The sequence below is a fragment of the Papilio polytes genome, unplaced genomic scaffold (genome assembly GCF_000836215.1).
Source record: "Papilio polytes unplaced genomic scaffold, Ppol_1.0 DF822067.1, whole genome shotgun sequence".
Taxonomy (NCBI): domain Eukaryota; kingdom Metazoa; phylum Arthropoda; class Insecta; order Lepidoptera; family Papilionidae; genus Papilio; species Papilio polytes.
In genome coordinates, this window is record NW_013527137.1 from 5,561,388 (window position 1) to 5,583,044 (window position 21,657).

General features: G+C 34.3%; 1 protein-coding gene across 1 annotated transcript in view; it reads left to right on the top strand.

The window, feature by feature from the left end:
• Positions 1–7,319: 7,319 nt before the first annotated feature.
• LOC106107460 (thrombospondin type-1 domain-containing protein 7A-like) overlaps positions 7,320–21,657 on the top strand; it is a 66,006-nt gene continuing 51,668 nt past the window's right edge. Inside the window, exon 1 of the mRNA XM_013288320.1 lies at positions 7,320–7,477. The gene's annotated coding sequence lies outside the window, so the exon portion shown is untranslated. The remainder of the gene's footprint in view (positions 7,478–21,657) is intronic.

Below are 21,657 nucleotides of genomic sequence, written 5' to 3' on the forward strand. Positions count from 1 at the left end.
GAGGAGATGCATAGGAAGGGCAAACATCCTCTTTATGTGCGTCTCCTCCTCTGTCGAATAAGGGTAGGCCACGCATCTGCAATTGCGGATGTCTATGGGCAGCGATCGCTTCGCCATTTTGGCGTATTCAGGTGGCCGCTTGCTCGTTTGCCACTTTATGTTATAAAAAAATGTTTATTTGATATTTTTTTAAATAAATACTGTAGATGTATATTTAAATCGGTAACAACGTTGAAATAGAGTTCAATTTTAATTGTACAAGGGTTGAAATTAATTTGAAAACTTTAAAGTGAATGTATCGGAAACGGTTATTTGTAAATAGCATTGGTGCAATCGAACAAAGGATTTGCTCGTTTGTAGCGAGACAAACACAATCACGATTCACGACTAATGCAATCTCAATTCGAGGAAAAAATCAATATTCAGTGTAGCTATCGCTAACTAGCACGAATATTTTATTATAATTAGCTTTTAAAACAATCTATGTTTAATTGTATTTGTAACCTATAAATATTTCTTAGTAGAGGGTTTGGTTGGCAAAGCTAACCTCAAAATTCCTTCTTTTTCATTCTTCTTTTTAATTGTAATGTTTTCTCTTTTCAATTATTTAGAATAAAACGCAGTTATCGAGGAAAACGTATGTATTTTAGAAAAACGTGGTAACAAGAAACTTGACAGATGTATGACATGACATTGACGTTTCTAACGTCAACCTTAAAGTATAAAGATAAACGTTTGGAAACTATAACATTAATCTATGCTGGTCAACGACTAAAGTCAGAAACAACACCACCCTATCGGTCTAATATAGGAAGTATATAGCTACTTCTAACTAAATGAATATTACATATACTAATATTATAAATGCGAAAGTTTAGATGGATGGATGTTTGTTAAGAGTTTGTTGCCTTAACGGCTGAACGGATTTCGATGAAATTTGGTACAGATGTAGTCTGAAAGAACACATACTCACTTTTGTTTTTTTTTTAATTCCTCGCGGACGGAGTCGCGGGCAAAAGATAGCAGCATTATAAGATTATTACAAAACAAGTGACGTTCTAAATTCTATAATAGGTCGTTAATAGCTCACGTTAGGTCCCAGGTGATCTTAATTATCGTTCAAGTTCAGTCAAGTGACGGCGCTGGAGAGTCCTGCACGAGGAACGTGGAGTGCTCTTGTTTCGTTACATCGAGGAGGCTTTCATCGATCGTCAATACTTCACTCTGTTCAAAGCATCGGGAAAATTCACAAGCCTTTTGGTTTTTATTTCATACGATACTTGATATTCTTTTTTGAAGGTATAGAGTTGTGAAATAGTGTAATGGGATATTTACCTTTATTCTGTATCTTAATAAATTGACCTCTATTAATATCCCAATATGAGTACTAGCTGTTTCCGTGAGGCTTCATTCGCGAGGAATTATAAAAACTTTAGTTTATTGTCTACATTTGTCAAATTCTCAATTGTAAATGTCAAAATTACCGTTACCATAATAACCTTGCTTCCTTAATGTTGGCAGCTTGTAGTTTATGGTCCCTTTCCTACGTGATTATTTTTTCCAATTTATTTACCCCTTCAGTGAAAATATGTAGCCTAGAGTGTGTCGTAAGTGTAGGGTTTTTTAGTAAAGAAAGAATTATTCTAAAATATGCTGTGATTACTGACATCTTATGCCGCAAAGTAGTACCTGTTTACGATTTATTATATTAGTATAGTGTATGGATTACATATCTTTAATCCAATATGAATATTAATGTACAGTACAAAAACGTTATACAACAGTAGGTAGACATGACAAATTCAAAGACAACTGCAAGACGAGCGCCATTGTCCGTCGGGTCCGCCATTGTTGTCATTTCAAGCCGGCGACAATGGCGGATCATTTGGCGCGCATCGCAATAATTCTCAGGACGCAATGTCTCGTCACAAATTTGTCCTGTTAAAGTGAAATATGATAAATTGCTTTAACACTATTAATCATTACGACGCATTAAGCTTCTGTATCTTAACGGATTTAACTTCTTCAATAATTTATTTTAACCTATAAAAAATATGTACATCTGTTTGTGTGATGACGTCATACTCATATTATTTTAGTCAGTAAGGCCTTAGTGTAATTTTATTATGAGGAAACAAGAAGAAACCTAGTGATTTTGATAACTGAATTTACTAGGTTTATGCATCGAGAAATAAGGTTATACTTGGAGCTTGCTAAGCGTATTTTACCAATAAGTATCAACTTCAAACAGACTATAATATGTGAAAAAAAAATTACGAAATAAACAACCTGTTCCTAGACGCTTCACAATTCTCCAGGGCGCGGCCGGGCTTATCTCACAACTTTGTACGTCGCATATTCTACCTCTAAATCCCGCCTTTCACCGCGCCTGGGAAATTGGATGCATTGAAGCAGCATGTGACGCTAAATGTACACGATATAGCACTGAAATAGTTATAAATGCACGAAAACTTTATTAATTACGTATTGTATTTTGTTTATTCAAATAAAACAAAATAATGTTTGATAACAAAGGTGAAGACCTTTACGGATGATTGACGGCTCGTAGACTCTCGTAGACACGTTCTGTGATATCTACGAGCCGTTAGCCGTTCTATTTTAGATGATAAAATTATTCAGTACCCTTTACAATAGCGTTTATGAACTAACAGCTTTCACTCGCGACTCCGTCCGCATAATTAATAGTAATAATTTAAAACATAGGCTTATTAATGGTCAAAGAATTTTTGAAATCGGCCCTGTAGTTTTTGAGTTATTTCATTATAATGAAACAAACACGGTTTTCCTCTATATAAAAAAGATTTTACTTATGAAGTAATAAGTTTGAATTATCAATATTGTAAACCAATTCGAAACGTTACGCTTTGTAGTGACTTTTCAATTCGAGTGAAAATTAATTAACACAATACTTGGTTGGTTTTATATTAGATCTTATAACTTGAATTGCAACAAAACAACCTCAAAATTATGTTAGCTATTCAAATTGTGGTTCATTATAACCGCGCGCTGTCTAACAAGTTTACTGCACCGCACATTGCTGCTATTCTAACGCTGGGCTCTCCGCAGCCGGTGAAATTGGATGAACTGAACGTTCCGTCTGGCCCCTACCATTTGCCAGATACGAAAACTTCGTTTAAATCGACTTAAAAAAAAAACAAAAAGGTTTTCAATTCAATGTTTAAAGAACTAAGAAGAAGAATTAAAAGAAGAAAGAAGTGTTCAAGATTTAAAGAACTATTTATACTTGAACAGATGATGATGAACAGGTTCTTCAATCAGATGATATATAGCTTTTTGATATATACGAGTATCTTATGACTAAACAGCTTTTTGAAGTGGGAAATCGTAGATGAGAAATGTTCTCGATAACTTTGATACTCTCGATCAACTCTACTTGTTATCTAAGACAATGTTCTTATATAACACAGCAACTTCTAGTCTCACTAGTTTTAATAATATCCGTGCGTTTCATTCGAGTTTGTGTTCGAGTGAGTTTCAATAGTATGTAAAAGTACGATGCGATTGCCTTAAAAAGTCTTTCAGTGGGTATGGTTTCTTTGATGCGACGGGACGGGGAATCGAATGCAAGAGATAAAGCGATGCCGATGTTAGGTTTTCATTCGAAGACAGCTGCATTAGATGCACAAAGATACCACAGACCTATGTAGCTATAGACATGTACTCGTAATCATCTAAAATGGAAATGAAGATTGCATGTCGTTTTTAGTTAATGTATAAATTGAGTATTGAGAGTTCAACAGTGGTAGAGCCCGCTTTAACATCTTCGCATTAATGGGTCGGCTCGCCCGGTGTACCACGACCACACAGAAAACAGGCGTGAAGTGGCAACAATTCCGCGTTTCGTCTGATGAGTGTGGTGTCGGAGCCCAAATTTTAATCCCTTTCCCTTGCTACCCTTTCCTCAAGAGGAAGGGATGGGAAGAAAAAGTGGATTTGACGGTGGAGGAGACGCACAGGAAGGGGAAATATCCTCTTTGCAATGGGGATGTTTCCTAATGTTACAAATCCAAATAAAGTTATGTTTAATATTTTAGAGACAGCATTTTATAACCCATAATAACATTTAGAGACCTTGAATGTTTGTCTCAAATTAAATATAAATTAAAAACGTTGCAATATTTTTTACCCTCCATTACTCGATCTCAATGACGTCACTTTCTCGCATATAACATGGCAGTGTGACCAACTTCAGTAAATGTCAGTGCATTTTGTAGTTATATATTTTTTTAAATGAATATAAGAATTGAGTTTTCGTGTGTTATATTATGAGGACTCCATTATTAAGTGTTTTTATATTTACGACCTATTTTACGAGCAAATTTTCGATCAATATGACGAAAAAATAGTAAAAGTTATTTGAGTAGCTAATATTCAAATTTGACAGACCGCGACGCGAGGTTTGTAAGCAAGAAAGTGACGTCATGAGGCGTTTTCGCGGTCTTTGGAGAAGTTGTTTTTAGTTAAGTGTTTTTGTAATGAAATGTTGCGTATATGATTTTATTATATTTTTTTTCATATTCAGATACGGTTTATCTACATAATAAAAGCAATTCCAAAAATTAGGAAACATCCCCATTGCGGATGTCTATGGGCAGCGGTCGCTTTGCCATTTAGGCGGTTTTAGGTGGCCACTTGCACGTTTGCCGCCTAATAATATGTAAAAAAAAAATAAACCACTAGGTCTCACTAGAGAACAATAGGTAAAATAATTAAAAGCAGAAAGCGAAAATTGAAATTGCGTAACATTCTCTGAAAACAGCCAAACATTTAGAATCATTGTGTCTATACGCACGGATTTTTCCTCGGATTTCAGGGTCCGGATTTTTACGGAAACGGAAATTCGGAAACCCGTCCAATGGCAATTGGGATTCTGTGACTCCAGCGTGCCAAATATATGTACATACTTACATACGAGTATATGTGTGCTGCAGGTTTCAATTCTCTTCAACATACATACGTCTCTCCTCATGTTTATTTTAATAAGAAATAAACTTTAAAGAAAATGATGGCTATAAAAGATTATTTATTTCATAAGCAGTTTGTGTAATATTTTCTTTATTTACACATTAACTTAGCGTCATTTCAATATGTTATGTTTGATACAAGGCTACTAAGTTAAGGGAGTTTTGGCAAAGACCCTTTTGGGGATGCGATCCGCTACAAAGTTTCTACTTTAACAAAACGTTTGAAATGTATAACATAAAAAATCCCTTCGGTTACGTTTAAATTTGAAATTATACTTTGATTGTTTAAGTCTGGAAATAAGACTTTTAACGGAAGCGAAGTTCCAACGCTCTGTTTGCGTTCAATTTAACTTACATTCAATTATTGCATGCTTACAATTGAGATGGAAGTTTTTATTGAAATTACACTCAAAGGAGTCGGACGTAAAATACTTTCAACTAACTAAATAAGAACTTCTGTTTTATATTCCTTATTAACTATTTATCTTTACTCTAATTCCTTAAATAAATTTTACACATAAATAGTAACACTAGCTTTCGCTTGCGACTCCGTCCGCGTGGAGTTATAAAAAAACAAAAGTAAATAGTCTAATGTGTTTTTCCAGACTATCATCTACATCTATGCCTAATTTCGACGAGATCCGTTGAGCGGTTTAGGCTGCAAACTCTAACAAACATCCATCCATCTAAACTTCACATTTATAATATTAGTAAGACAAGATATAATATTAGTAAGATGGCGATAAATTGTAAAAGTAAATGTAAGATTTCAATCAATTGCTAAGGAGGGACGGTTTCATTTCCTGGCGCAAACCTCGACATTATTAAAGTGAAAGTTACTGCCGGAACTTTTGCTTCCCGACGACGCTTTGGTTTCTATCTGTCCACATCTTATTCTAGCGAAATAACGCCCAATGTAAAATTCTGTGCGGTAAATTATTTACAGTGAAAATGACTGTATTCTTCTAATAAAATTCCTCATAGATCAAATGGTTTAACGGTAAAAAATAATTTTAGTAATGAGTTTCGTATTTAGACAGACAGAAGCAAAATAAAAAAAATGTAAATTCATAGAAAATCAAATGTAATTCTGTAAATGTTAAATTGTAAAAAAGGAAGGATAAAACAAGTGAACAATTCAGTTATTTTTAGATTTTTATATCTTGGACATATCGTCCCTTTTTAAGGTGAATGTAATGCTGAACGAGTGAACGAATGATGAATGGGAATGGGGACAAGGACAGGGAACACTTTGAGGAAAATACATTAAAGGGGTTCCTAGAAAACTCTGTCCATTTACGAAATGAATTCCCCGTAGTAACGCTTCCTTGTTACGACTCACTTCAGTGATAGATTTTTCTACAAATCGTCCTCACTACCTTGGGAACTATAGCATTAATTTATGTAGTGCCAAACCTTCTAATGGATAAGATTGAATAGTAAAACCACTAAAAAAAAAAAACAAATTTTTGACACATGTTTAAAGCATTGCAAAAGTAGCTAATTTTAACATCGCATAATTTTCTGATAATTAAAAAAGGAAAGGGATTTTGAAGGCTGATAGATGTTATGAAAAGTACCGAAATATTACATCAATTTTTATAACTTACTTTGGGTTAAATTAATAGTTACTCCTTGGGTCCTTAATTTATTTCATTAAATTTGAAATTATATTTTGTAGTAGAGGTTGAAGGGAGTAGGAGTATAGAAGGGCGGTCGTAGCGTTGTGCGAGCGTTGAAGTGATCACAGATTATCAACGTTTCGCAAAACAAAGGTCCGTAAACGGCGAACGGGAGGCTTCCGGAGCCCTGCTACATATCGAATACCCGCCCGCCCTCCGTCTCGCGCAAAGATTAAATAATGCCAACAAGCGTTCGAGATGTTATTTACCTATCTTTATGCTGCTACGATTTTCAGCTGCACTAAGTGTCACTTGTTTTTACGTGTAAGGATGGAAATTATGATTATGGCGTAAATAAATCTGCTCGAATAGTAATTTGTAAGTAGACTGATCGTAATGAATAGGTAAAGAAAGCTAATCTCTTGCTATCTTTTATAAAATTCCTATTTACTTTTCACCTTCCCCTTTTTATCGACTGATGTTAGGGGTTTTCATATTTAACTATAAGTAATAAAAAGAATTTAAGTACCGTAATTTTCAAACACAACTATCAAACTTCCAATGCATTACAAGTATTTGTAGCAGTACACTTTTCTACCTATTTGTACGTCTAGTTTTTCAGGCTGTATTAATCTTTGCGAGGGAGGAGCGGGGTGCGAGTTAGCAAGCCTTGGTCAGTGCCCCGCGCGCGGTGTAGCGAATCGGTCGTGTGCGGATTTGCTATTATCGTACTTAGTTATTTTCCAATATTTATAAAATAATAGAAAAAGTAAAATTATAAATTCGTATTTTTTTCATTAGCTAGGTATGTGCCAAGGACTTGGTTAGAGGGAGGTGTGTGTAACAAAGGTAAGTTCTGACATAAGAAATAACAGTAATTTTAATCTCTTTGATAAATATAAAAATATATATGATTGTTGTATTAATTAAATCGAGCTACTGTCATTTAGAACTAGCAAATTTATTGTATAATTTTTTGTATAAGATTACAAACGATAGTGGCCGGAATTTTCCAAAATAAAGAAAAATTTTATTTTAATTATTTTGTTATTTCACGAATACATACCTTTTTTAATTAGAACTTGAAGATTTACGTTAAGAATATCCATATATAGGTTATATATTTCATACCTAATTTTAGAATTCAGAATGTACATAATCTTTGAATTGTTTCGTTTCTATTCACTAAGGTTTTAATAATTGTTTGCTAGATCACAAAGACGGTAAGGTCTTTGTGATTATTATCTCTTTCATGGAGCGAACGACCCTTGCTTTGTGGCGGTCCAGACGAAATAATTCTACCTATACATTTGTACAGATATTCTACGAAAATTATTTTACCTAACAGAGTACACTTAAAGAACAATTCTTTGAAAGTTATTTGTTTATATATAGAGCCGGATTTAGGGTAGGGGGCGGTAGAGCGACCGCCCAGGGCCGTTGATGAGTTGCGCCACATTTCTACGAATTACTGTCTCATAACACTTTTAAAATTTGTCCCTCTTGTCGTGGTAAAAAATGGCGCCGTATACCCGCCCAGGGCGCTACAAACTACACTGTATGTTTACTTGTCCTAAACAAAGAGTTATTTTGTCTTTAAAATCTAAACTAAAAACTGTTAACATTTAAATCTATACTATCTATACTATTATAATAAAGCGTAAATACACACTTCTTTGTTGCCTAAGATGTCAGCAATTACAGTACATTTTTGAATAATTCTTTTTTTTAATGAAATCCCCTACACTTATGTCACGCTTTAGGCTATATATTTTCACGCCATGAAACTTAGGGGGTAAATATTTTGTATAAAATCCCTAATATGGGAAAGAGACCATAAGTTGCTGCCAACATCAAGGAAACAAGATTGTCAAGGTTTGTTATGTCATGTCAGTTTGACATTTGCTATTGATAATTTGACAAATGTAAACATTAAAATATAGTTTTTATAATTTTTTTTCATGCGGATGAAGCCGAACGGGAATAACTAGTAATTAAAAATGTAGGGACGCTATTATTTCTTGTAGCGTCATTGTATAGTCGCACACCTTTGACTAAACTATAGCAGAATTGTCGTGCGATTGTTTCGCAGCACTAAAAATCGAGTAGTGTGCGCATCTCCATATAAGCTCATAGAAATCAAACCGCGACTAAACAGTTGTGCGATAGTTTAGTCAATGGTGTGCGGGCGCTCTTATACTGCCGTAAACCTTATTTTAAGACTTGTTGCAAAGTATCATAGAAAATTATTTCGATTACCAAACAAGACATATGTAGTTAATTTTAAAGTGATTGAGCAAATATTATGTAAACAATTGCACATGTTATCGTAATTGTCGGTCATGCTTCAACGACCAAGACTACGCCGTCTAATGTAAATAACGCACGGATACTGTTTATTTCAAACACGTTGGTTATTATCAAATGAAACCAGTTATCGTATGACTAATATTTAGACGTAGAGGTTTTTTTTATGACATTAGGTGGCAAACAAGCAAGCGGCCACCTTAATCCACCGTAATGAAAAGCGACTGCTGCCCATAAACATCCGCAATTGCAGATGCGTTGCCTACCCTTAATTAAGGAAGGAGGAGACGCACATAAAGAGGACATTTCCCTATGCTTCTCCTCCACCATCCATTCCTCTTAAGAAAAGGGTAGAAAGGGAAAGGGACTAAAATTAGGCCTCCGGCACCATACTCATCAGACGACACACGGTATTGCTGCCACTTCACGTCTGTTTTCTGTGTGGTCGTGGTATTACAACAAACGAGTCGACTCATTCGTGCGAAGATGTTAAAGCGGGCTCTACCACTGTTATTTACACGTGCCTAGTCATCTCTAACTAACATTAGGCTCCGAGCCCCTTTTTGGGGACGTACAGTTTTATAGCATTTCATTACCTAGATTTGGAAACTCAGATTAAATGTACAGTATATACTTTCATATGAATTACGATGTCGTAATCTTTGATAGTCGAAGAATTGATTGCTTTTCTACGTTAATTAAGATTGCACATTCCGTTCGATAATACGCATGCAGTTAGTATATTACTTTTGTATATCGCTAGTATATCGCTTTTGCCCGCGACCCCGTCCCCGTGGAATTGAAAAAAAACAAAAGTGAGTATCCCATGTGTTCTTCCACACTATCCTCTACATCTATACCAAATTTCATTGAAATCCATTCAGCCGCTTAGACTACAAACTCTAACAAACATCCATCTAACCATCCATCCATCCATCTAAACTTTCACATTTATAATATTAGTATGAAGTATGAAGTATGATATGATTTGTGTATGGAAATTGTGCAAGTCATTCATACCAATGTTATAAATGCGAAAGTTTAGATGGTTGGATAGATGGATGGATGGATGAATATTTGTTAGAGCTTGTGGCTACAAACTCTAACAAACATCCAAAATTTGGTATAAATGTAGAGGATAGACTGGAGAACACAGGGGCTACTCACTTTTTTTTTAAATTCCACGCGGATGGAATCGCGGGCGATAGCTAGTAAGTGTATAAAAGTGACCTCTAGAGAATCGACGGAATCGATTTGTGTCTTTTGTATGTGGAGTCCGACACAAGGTGCAATTTGTGGGTCAGGTCGATCGGTGCGGCCTGTAGGTCAGAGCTGCTGCATTACCATCGCCAAAATTTTATTGAAGTGCTTTAAATTTGAACGAAAGTCGCGACCATATAATATTTACCGAGCACTCGAGCGGTTGAAATGTATCAAAATTTAAAATGTTTGAAATATCATTTTAAAGAACTCGTTAAACGGCTTATTAAAACATTTAAATGTTTAACTAACTTTCATTTTGTATTACATCGGTTATTACAAAGCTTGATGGATTGGCGGTTTACAACTTACTTCTTACTAATATTATAAATACGATAATAGGGATGGATGTCTGTTAGAGTTTGTAGCGAAAACTGCTCAATGGATCTCGATGAATTTTGGCATGGATGTAGAGGATAGTCTGGAAGAACACATAGGCTATTGATTTTTGTTTATTTTTTAAATCCCACGCGAACGGAGTCGCAAGCGATACATACGATCACAAATATCTAGAGAGATATTGTTACTATATTCTTTTTAAATGTCTATTGCCTTGCCTTGTTATAAATTGTACTGGAAATTCAAGTTAGAGTGGAATGCAAATGGCCGACCGCACAAACCGTCCGTAGTACTTGTATTGGCATTTGCGGTCGGCTTTTCGGTTTATATTGTAAGGTAAAGACTCAATATGTACAAATGTATAGGAATTTACCGCTTGCCGGACTACTCGAAATATATGCATATTTGTTGAACTAAGCTGGGACTAACGTTTCGACATTTCTATCGTTGAAATGTTTGGTAGATATGTAAATCTATTCCCGATAAAATATTTTTAACTATAATATAGCAATTTACAGTAGTTTTAACATCAGTTGTTTTCTTGGCAATGTCGGAAATGATCAACGAAAATATTGTATCAGTTTTAAATACTAGTCAATAGTGTCACGTTAATTAGTTCAAGTAATATTATTTCCTAGCCTGTTAAGTTCGGACGCTGTTTAATTGAGGAAACTATGAATGTTTGATATTTGAGTTGAGTTCAAATGAGTCGACTGTCGACTTACATTACAGCTGTATCAAACACATCGCGAACGGCTCTTAATTGACAAAGTTTGAAACACTTACGTCCTCTCGAGTTCACTTTAGTTGACTATTTATTAGTTTACTGCACATAAATAGCAACAACAACTTTATTATACAGCAATATATACAATATTTATTATATTTATTTATTAGCTCTATTAATTATATAGAGAAAATATCTTATAACGGTACAAAATATGCATACACTAGCTTTCGCTCGCGACTCCGTCCACATGGAATAAAAAAAACAAAAGTGAGTATCCTATATGTTCTTCCAGACTATCCTCTACATCTGAACCAAATTTCACCGAAATCCGTTCAGCGGTTTAGGCTACAAACTCTAACATCCATCCATCCATCCATCCATCTAAACATTTGCATTTATAATATAAGTTCGATTGTGTTATAAATACGGATCGCGTATAGGGTAAAAGCCTCCTCCAAATACTGATTTTTTTTTATAATATAGCTTTAAAATAATTGTTTGTGATGTTACAAAAAATGTTTTCAGAGCTATAAAAATGTCACACCTTTAGAACAATTATAACATCTTTAATGTTTTATTTCCATTTTATACCGTCTCAAATTGTTTTACCTTACTAGTTATAATTTTACCAAAAAACTGTACTCTGATTTATCTGATTATATCTCTTCACTTTACTAATTACATGTTAAGGTACTCCTAGCACGAATAGGCCGGCACGCCCGGTGTAATACCACGACCACACAGAAGATAGGCGTGAAGTGGAAGTAATTCCGTGTTTCGTCTGATAAGTGTGGTGCCAGAGGCCTAATTTATTTCCCTTACAAGGAGTAAGGGACTTAAATTAGACCACCCTTTTCTAATAAGGAGTGGATGGAAGGGGAAGTGGATTTGACAGTGGAGGAGATGCATAGGAAGGGAAATATTCTCTTTATGTGCGTCTTCTCCTCCGTCGGATAAGGGTAGGCAACGCATCTGCAATTGCGGATGTCTATGGGCTTCGAGTGGCCGCTTGCTTGTTTGCAACCTTATCTTATAAAAAAAATGTTAAGGTTTTTAATTTAATTTATCGTTATTTTAGTATTTACTTTATTTATTTCTAATATTTATTTTTATAAAAATCAACCACCGTGTATATATTTACGAAATATTTAAGAAACATTTTTTCCCCAAACTTACACGTAGTTATAATCTAAACGCATTAACCTTTCAAATTTCCTAACGTTTTATAAGCAACATTATGGAAACCAATAATTTCCATTAATAATTTTCCATCGCACGACTTAGCCCTGTATTTACATTGAAAATAGAGCAATTATGTGGCAATCATCACATTTGTAACAGAATACATGAACGTTCGTGCATTACACCGTTTATAAGGCGTTGACCTATTTGTGTCACAGTTAGATTATTTTAATCTGTGTTTTTTTAGTTATAAATTATTTTAAACTAGATTAGGTCAAATTTTTTGTGAACTAGTTAGATTGACTTTCTAATTGAATAGCGTGATCTAAGTTATTTTTCATCATCTCCCCTACCTTATCCTACTGGCATAGGGTCGGCGCACCTCCGGGGTCGCGGACGTAAGCGCAAGCGTGCCCGTAACCACGGCTTAAGGCGTTGGAGGAACCGAGGGGTTTAGTGGGTATGCCTCCCATTATGGGGGGAGGGTCCCACATAACTACCGCGTCCCCCTGGGCGCGGAGTATGCGTAAGATGCATTCCCCTCGGGTAACAAAAAAAAAGGGTCGGCGCACCTAGTTTTCGTCCTCCAAATGACTATCATCCGTCATTTCAGTCATCACTCCCTTCTTGATTATCTCACCCTACACGCAATCCATCCAGCTCTGAAGTTCATCTAACTTTTAATGTGAACTTAACCTTTTGTTACCTAGTTTTCGCCTTAACTGTGGTCCTTCTCAGAATAAGTGCAGCACCAATTCTACCAACCGATTCTATCAAATCTAGTATTAATTTCGTGACAAATAAAATATTATGCAACTAGCTGTTTCAGTGCTGTTGTTGCCTAAGATGTCAGCAATTACTGCATATTTTTGAATAATTCTTTTTTAATAAAAAGCCCTACACTTACGTCGCGCTTTAGGCTATATATTTGAACGCCATTAAACTTAGGTTAATGTTTTGGATAAAAACCTTGATGTGGAAAAGAGACCATAAGTTGCTGCCAACATCAAGGAAGCAAGGTCATCATGTCAATTTGACATCTGTAATTGATAATTTGACAAATGTGAACAATAAAATAAAATCTTCATAATTCCATGCAGATGAAGCCGCACGGGAACAGCTAGTAATGTATAAAACATCATTGTGTATAAAATGTATTAGTGCCATCTATTTTTAAAACTACAGAAGATCAGCAAATGTGCTGAGTGGCTTTAAATAAATATTAAGTAAATATATGCGTGATGAAAATATATGTATTGTACCAATTTAATAGCGTTGGAAAGAATATTTTTCTGAATAAATGTATTGTGCAGTCGTGCTTTGAGTTGGATTGTCAGGAATTAAAATGTAAGCAGCCGACGGTTCATTTGAACACGATTCAATTACGACGGCCCTCGAGCCTCCTCCAATTAACCGACGCCGGTTAGCGAACGAGTAACGACTACGTGGATTAAACTTGGATTCTCTCGTTTCGTAACATTTTATGTACTTTTATGGTTGTACTTCTATATACTCGTACCAGTGATATTCAATATTCTTTTTTTCATACGTATAAAAACAATGTTTTCTTGAACCAAGTTTGATGTTTATGGCCTTTCACGTCTAGAGATAAAGTACCACATTAAATCTACAAATTAAATATTTTTTGTCGTAATTTAGTCTTTTGATAAAATTTACCTTAAGTATTACTAAGATTATAATTAAAATTATGTTAGAAAGTGAAATGATTATTCAAAATTTTATTAAAGTGTTTTTAAATCACTTCTTTTCATTTACTAGTTTTCGCCCGCGACTCCGCCCGGGAAATTAAAAAAACAATAGTGAATTATCATCTACATATATACCAAATTTTCATCGAAATCCGTTCAGCCGTTTAGGCTACAAACTCTAACAAACATCCATCAATCCATCTAAACTTTCACATTTATAATATTAATATGAAGTCAAATAATTTTCCAAAATTCAATTGAAGTGTTTTTAAATTACATTTTTATTATTTAACTATAACAAATAGAAATTTGTAAATGAAATAATGGTTTCATTTTAAAAAAATATCTGTATGATTCTGCTCGTTTATCCTTCTGAACATTTCCTTTTACATTTTGCATCGCAAATTGTGAATGAGAATATATTTAAATTAAAACAGATTTGCTTTGCAATTTGGAAGGTTTTCATTTAGTTTTTGTTTTTAGTAAAATTTACATACTTTGGTATGTTCATCAATGTACTTGTTACTTCAATTGTTTTTAGGTCTAAATAAATTAAATTAATTTAATCCAAAAACATTTCTACACTTCGATAAATTATATCATTTTTCTTGTAAATCACAAATAATATCTCATCTTACTTCTTACTAATATTATAAATGCGAAAGTTTAGATGGATGGATGTTTTTTAGAGTTTGTAGCCCAAATGGCTGAACGGACCTCAATGAAATTTGGCATAGATGTAGACGATAAACTGGAACACATAGGCTACTTACTCTTTGTTTTTTTTTAATTCCACGCTGACGGAGTCGCGAGCGAAAGCTAGTGATCTTATAACAAAACAAGTATCATATACCTATAATGTACAAAAAAATAGTATGTTTTTTAATTCCTTTTTAGAAAATTTCTAAAAAAAATTCTACTAAAAATCTACTACAAGTTTTTTAAAATATGAATATTGAATTAAATTGGATAAACAAAGAGTAGTTTAATAAAAAGATGTTAGTTGACTTCTCTAAATTTTATAAATAAACTTAAATGTTCAATGGTTCAGATAGAATGGGTGTGGGTACAGAGAGCGGCGCAAGTCCATTACAATGTAACTGAATTAGTTATGTACGTCGACACAAACAGCTCTTAGCTGTACTGTACAAGCCGCAATGTAATTGAAATAAACGATACTGAGTTTCCGAAAACATTTGTATTTTACAAATGTTGTTTTAAAAATAAACTGATCAATTATTAATGTTTCTTACTACTTACTGCTATACATAATTATATTATATTTAATTAGCTGTTGCTTGCGACTTCATCCGATTGAAATTAAAAAATATAGCCTACCAGCTTTCGCCTGCGACTCCGTCCGCGTGGTATAAAAAAAACAAAAGCAAGTAGCCTATGTGTTCTTCCAGACTGCCCTTTACATCTAGACCAAATTTCATCGAAATCCGTTCACCCGTTTAGGCTACAAACTCTAACAAACGTCCTATCCATCCATCTAAACTTTCGCATTCATAATATTAAGTAGTTATGATGTTACTCACAGATAAATTACCTCTCTAACGGTGAAAGAATTTTTAAAATCGGCCTAGTACTTTTTAAGTTCTTTCAATACGTACAAAACATACAAATCTTTCCTCTTCATGATATTTGTATAGATATAGACAAGTACAAAGAATTTTTAAACGCTATTTTCGATCTTCGAAAAATCTGGAATTATTTTTCGATTCTTATACAGACACTCCAAACAAAAGCGAATTTTTTTTTTACATTTTTTATTATCAAATACTTAAAGGTTTGAAAGAGAAAATGTCCTTGTAATTGTATTACAAATGTCGTATACAATATTTCGGTGCGGTGCGGTACTTTGCTTTCTTATTCCAAGTTTCCCTAATTGGCTGGCTTTTGAAAAGGGATCGTCTTATTATGGGTAATGCGTACAGATGTCATTGGGAAAAGAATATTCTAGATTCAAGATATTCTTATGAAACTCTGCAATATAATGAGATACTTCGAGTGAGACTTCGATAAACTTGTATGTTATCTTAAAATGTGATACGAAATATGGACTTTATTACTAGCTGTTCCCATGCGACTTCCGTATAAAATTATAAAAAAATCATTTTATTGTTCACATTTGTCAAATTATTAATTGCAAATGTCATGACATTATGTCAAACCATGGCAACCTTGCTTCCTTGATGTTGGTAGCAACTTATGGTCTCTTTCCCACATTAGGGTTTTTATCCTGTTTATTTACCCACTAAGATTAATAGCGTGAAAGTGTATAGCCTAAAACATGACGTAAGTGTAGGGCTTTTTATTAAAAAAGAATTATACAAAATATGCTGTAATTGCTGACATCTTACGCCACAAAGAAGTGTGTGTTTACGCTTTATTATATTAGTATAGATATAAAATGTAATATGGAGTTAGTAAATAATGGAGCAAATACTGCTAATTATTTCATTCAACTTTCATCTATCTAGTAACGTCAGAGCTAGATAACATTTGCTAGTTAATTGTACAAATAAATGTTTGAACGCACGAAAATTCTCGAATACGTCTACAATGTTTTGATTTCCACTTGTATTAATACACTAACTTTTGCTTGCGACTCCGGTCGTAAGGAACGACAAACTTAGTTAATAGCCTATGTGTTCTTCCAGACTATGTTCTAAATCCAAAATTCGCATTTACAATATTAGTATGAAGTTATAGAGACCGAAAGGTATGACAATATGTATTAACGAATAAGACGACAGTGTAAACCCACTGTAAGACACAAATATTAGAGCTAAAAACGATAATAAAGACTGAAAAGCTGAGTCGTGCTCCTTAGCGTCACTGAATGTAACCTAATTCATTCACTTGACCCAATTGACTGGCTGAAGAGCGCTTAAAATTATTACTCAGTTTGAAAACCAAAGTTTTAGATAGGGCAAATTTAAGGGTGTTTTCATACAAAACATACATCCTTTCAAACAATTCTTTAGCTCATGGAGCATCTCTTATAAAAAAAATACGCAATACCACAGGAATCGCAAATGCGTTTCCTTCCTTGACAAGAATGACTAGCGCATACATACAATCACGCTGACGTTTATAATATCAACGTTGGGAAGAGTTAAAACTCGTATGTTCAACACGTGTTAACTTAAACTGTCTAATTCTCCTTTATTAACTCTTAGGTATAAACTAATTTACACACCAATCGATTTTATATCGTTTTTATCAAGCTTAACACGCTATTTTAACGAAAAGAACGTTAATAACTGCATTTTTAACGGCTAGCACTGCACTATCGTAGCGAAGTAGCCGTATGCGGGAAGCTCATATTTTATTAACCGTCTGACAATTACTCACCGCGGCCTACATTCTGACTATGTGTACTCGAGGTTAAACAATAGTAAAGGGTGAATAGTAATACAAAGTCCATATAAGTCATGGATTTTAAGCAAGTAACTAAAACATAGTATTGTTTTTTTATGGTATGTAAAAGGTTTATTTGTTACTAGCTTTTAGTCGTGACTACGACCGCGAGGAATTAAAAAAATCAAAAGTGAGTAGTCTATGTGTTCTTCCAGACTATACCAAATTTCATCGAAATCCTTTCAGCCGTTTAGAGAGAGAGAGAAAGAAATCAGTTTATTCAAAAAAAGAAAAGGAACCTGTTCGGCATGTGCTCGTTGTACATCTAAGCGCCGGTTTTCAATGATTCCTAAAAACAGAAAACGGAGTTTTACAAAATAGTAGAAGAAGAAGGCTACAAACCCTAACAAATATCAATCCATCCATCTAAGCTTTAGCATTTGTAATATTAGTATGATATGATGGGAATATTTTATATGAATCATATGTAATAAGAAGTTATAAGTTTGTAGGTACAACGGTAGAGGTAGACCTAATAAGGTATTTCGTGGAAGGTGATATGATCGAGACGGGAGTGATGGCTGAGATGACGGATGATATATTAACCTAGAGGAGGAAAACCTGTTCTGCTGACGCTACGGGAGTAGGATAAGGACGGGAACGGAACATAGATATAGCATATAATATATGTTCAATTAACCACGTTTATTAACGAAATATTACGAAAAATCCAAATAAACGCGAAAATACGCGAGGATTTTGTTCTCATTTTTTCACATTCTCTTGAAGGTCGTGCACAAGTGAACCCGAAATAGAGCTTCAATTAAAGTATACAAAGACGCTGCTCTCTAGGTCAGTCGTCTTAATCATTCACAAAATTTCTTTGTTCTTAAAAAACATGTTATACTCGTATAAAATGTATAAGAAGCAAGAACAGAATAATTGGTTTTAATATCATATAAGTTTTAATATTAGTTAGTATTCATTTACGCATAATAATCACGAAACTGCGCTAATTATAATCCAAGTTGTTAAAATACATCATCATGAACATCTCCCCTGCCTTATCCTACTCCCGTAGGGTCGGCGCACCGAGTTTTCGTCCTTCAAAGCACTCTATTATCCGTCATCTCAGTCATCACTCCCTTGTTGATCATGTCACCTTTCACGCAATCCATCCATCTCTTCCTTTCTCTTTCAATACATGAATTATTAAATCTGTAAGAGAGGGCGCACACCTTTGACTATCTTACAACTGTTCTGCGATTGTCGATTGTTTCGCAGCTCAACTGTTTAGTTGCCTAACTAAAAATCGAGTAGTGTGCGCACCTCTATATAAGCACATAGGAATAAAGCGCGACTAAACAGTTGTGCGATAGTTTAGTCAAAGGTGTCCGCGCGCTCTTAAAGACCTGACTAATGATCCTTGCGTATAATAAAAAAATCCTTCCCGTAATTTGTTCTACGTTGTTATTCAAATGAGATCGTCGCGAAAATTTAAATTTCGTCTGAATTGTAATGCATAAAAGGATTTTAGTTGGTTTTAATTTTTAGTTTTACTCTTTTACGTTGGAATTGCATGTATATTAATTGAGTATCCTCGTAATGCAACAAAGACGGGTTGTTAAAATTCATAATTTCCTTTGCTTTATTTTGAATTGTTCGTAGAAAAATGTATTTACTTATTTTATTTATTAAAAAATTCTAGCTCAAGTCTTCGTAATTTACATAATGAATCATATCACAGTGCAAATCTGACTATTATTAAAAAATGGAACTTTTGAAGTTTGTTACCACGTAACTCCAGAACGAATGAACGTATCTAGACTATAGTTATTCTTTAATTCGAATGAAGTCGCAGGCGATAGTTGCACTGAGACAAAAATTCTTTGGTAGAAATACACGCAGCCTGGGGCACTCGATCGTTCGCCCGGCCTCGTCATTTCCAGCCGGACGTTTTAATTGGGCATTTGACGAGCCCCGGCCAGCCATTCCGCAAATTGCCAAACCATAAAAGCACTCAAATTCACGTGTTTGTTTTTCTATAAACGTTTGCGGGCGTGTTTTTTGGTATGAATCTGTGGTAATTGGACATTTTTTGTCTGTGGTAGCATATTTTTTGTGAACATTCATTTAGTTTATTATTCACATTTAACAAACATTTATTATGGCAGTGGATTCTACGAGTGTTTGTTTATAGTGAGTAGTTAATAATGTACAATGAAATTAGCTCGTATTTCATTAAGCATTATAATTTCTAAGTAAGAAAATCAATTAATGCTTAGAATGCTTGTAGATGTATCTAATCTTCCTTTCACAATGGAACAATTAAGGTTATTTTAAATTGAAAACATAAACGTACACACCATTTACCCAAATACAAATGTCACTCGTCGCCCCAAAATGTTGTCACTCGTTCAAATTCACATGAAATTCAAAATGAAAAAAAAATCCCCATGGAAACCAAAAAGATAAACCAAGCGACGTCAATTTATGAGGGTAAACAAAGGCTACAAAACAAAAGGCGGATCTACAAAGTGGGGAAATTGAAAGAGCAATCTAAATTCGAAAGAGCCGTCTGAATTTGAAAGAGCAACGTAAAATTGGTCGCGAGTGACGCGGGTACGCAACCGGTCGAGCGCACTTCACAGCCGGCGTGCTTTACCCGTGGCTTTTTCCGAAATGAACGTATAGCCAGCATAGTTAATATAGATTACTGGCAATTACTTGTTTACAGCGCAAGCAAACTTGGAAAAAATCTTGTCCAACGTAAAGACGTTAGAAGGTTAATTTAGAGAGGTTAATTTACTGTGCCCATGCCCCTGTGAATAGTGAAGTCGAGGAAATTGAGGAGGTTTTGTAGGTAAGCTCCACGTCCTTTTCCTTTAGAAATGGAAGATTAGAGAGTCCAACCTACCCAGTGTGTACTTCAAGACACCTGACAAGCGTAACGCATTCCCCCAGCTTTTAAAAAAAAGATAATTAAGTTTCATGAGGTCAAACACTAAAATGTGGTATCATTAAAAATTTAATAAGTGTGTAATATTGTTACAAAAAATACATATTTAGTCTACAAGCTTATATATAAAAAAAAGAAATTTATAAAACTGTAAATAGAGCAGGCATATTAAGCCTACAAGAGTACGCATTAATTATTCCTAAGTCAGGTTAAATCGCACGTTCTAATTCGCCTCTAGACTTGCAGGAGTAATGACCCGGTATGTAGGTTATACTGGGGTAATTCCCTGGACTTAAATTGCTACGTACTCATCGCCCTAGTATTCGTACAAGTGCCACTAAGTGTAGGGCGTTCTATTTAAATGAACAGTGTGATGTAAATGTCCTATATAAAAGTAAGTCCTGTTAGAAATTAACACTTACTTTGTATACTACTTGGATAATGGTTATTCCCAGATTTGAATAAAATCTAGTGATCCTTCAAATGTTATAAGAGTGTTGAAGTAATGTAGCTATTATCTATAATAATATTATATAGATGATAAATTTGTATTTTTGTATGAATTGAAGTAGCTCAAAAACTACTGGCCGATTTCAAAAATTCTTTCACTCTTAAAAAGCTACGTCATCAGTGAGTAACATACGCTATTTTTTATTATTTTTAATTTCACGCTGGCGAAGTCACAAGCAACAGCTAGTCTAAACTTATGTTATAAAGAGGAAAGATTTGTATTTTTATGTATTGAAATATCTCAAAAGCTACTAGACTGATTTTAAAAATTGTTTCACTATAAGAAAGGCAATTTATCTGTGAGTAACATAGCTTATTTTTTTATTTCACGTGGACGAAGTCGCGAGCAACAGCTAGTGATCATAATGCATGGTCGCAACGATAAAGATTTTCACAATTTACTAAAAATTGCTATAATTGAACTTTATTAAACACAGGCGTTGCTTTTAATCAAAATTTAATTTACGTTCAACAATATTGTAAAATGAATTTTTTCTAACAATGTTTCTCAGCTGGCATAATAAAAAGCAGATGTAGAATCTATTTTTATGTCGAAATACAATAGAGAATAACTATTGTGAACGAAACTTTGGCTGCAGACAATTTGCTGCTGCTATATTAAAAAAAAACAGTAAGCGAACAGAAAAATGATTAAAGAAGATAA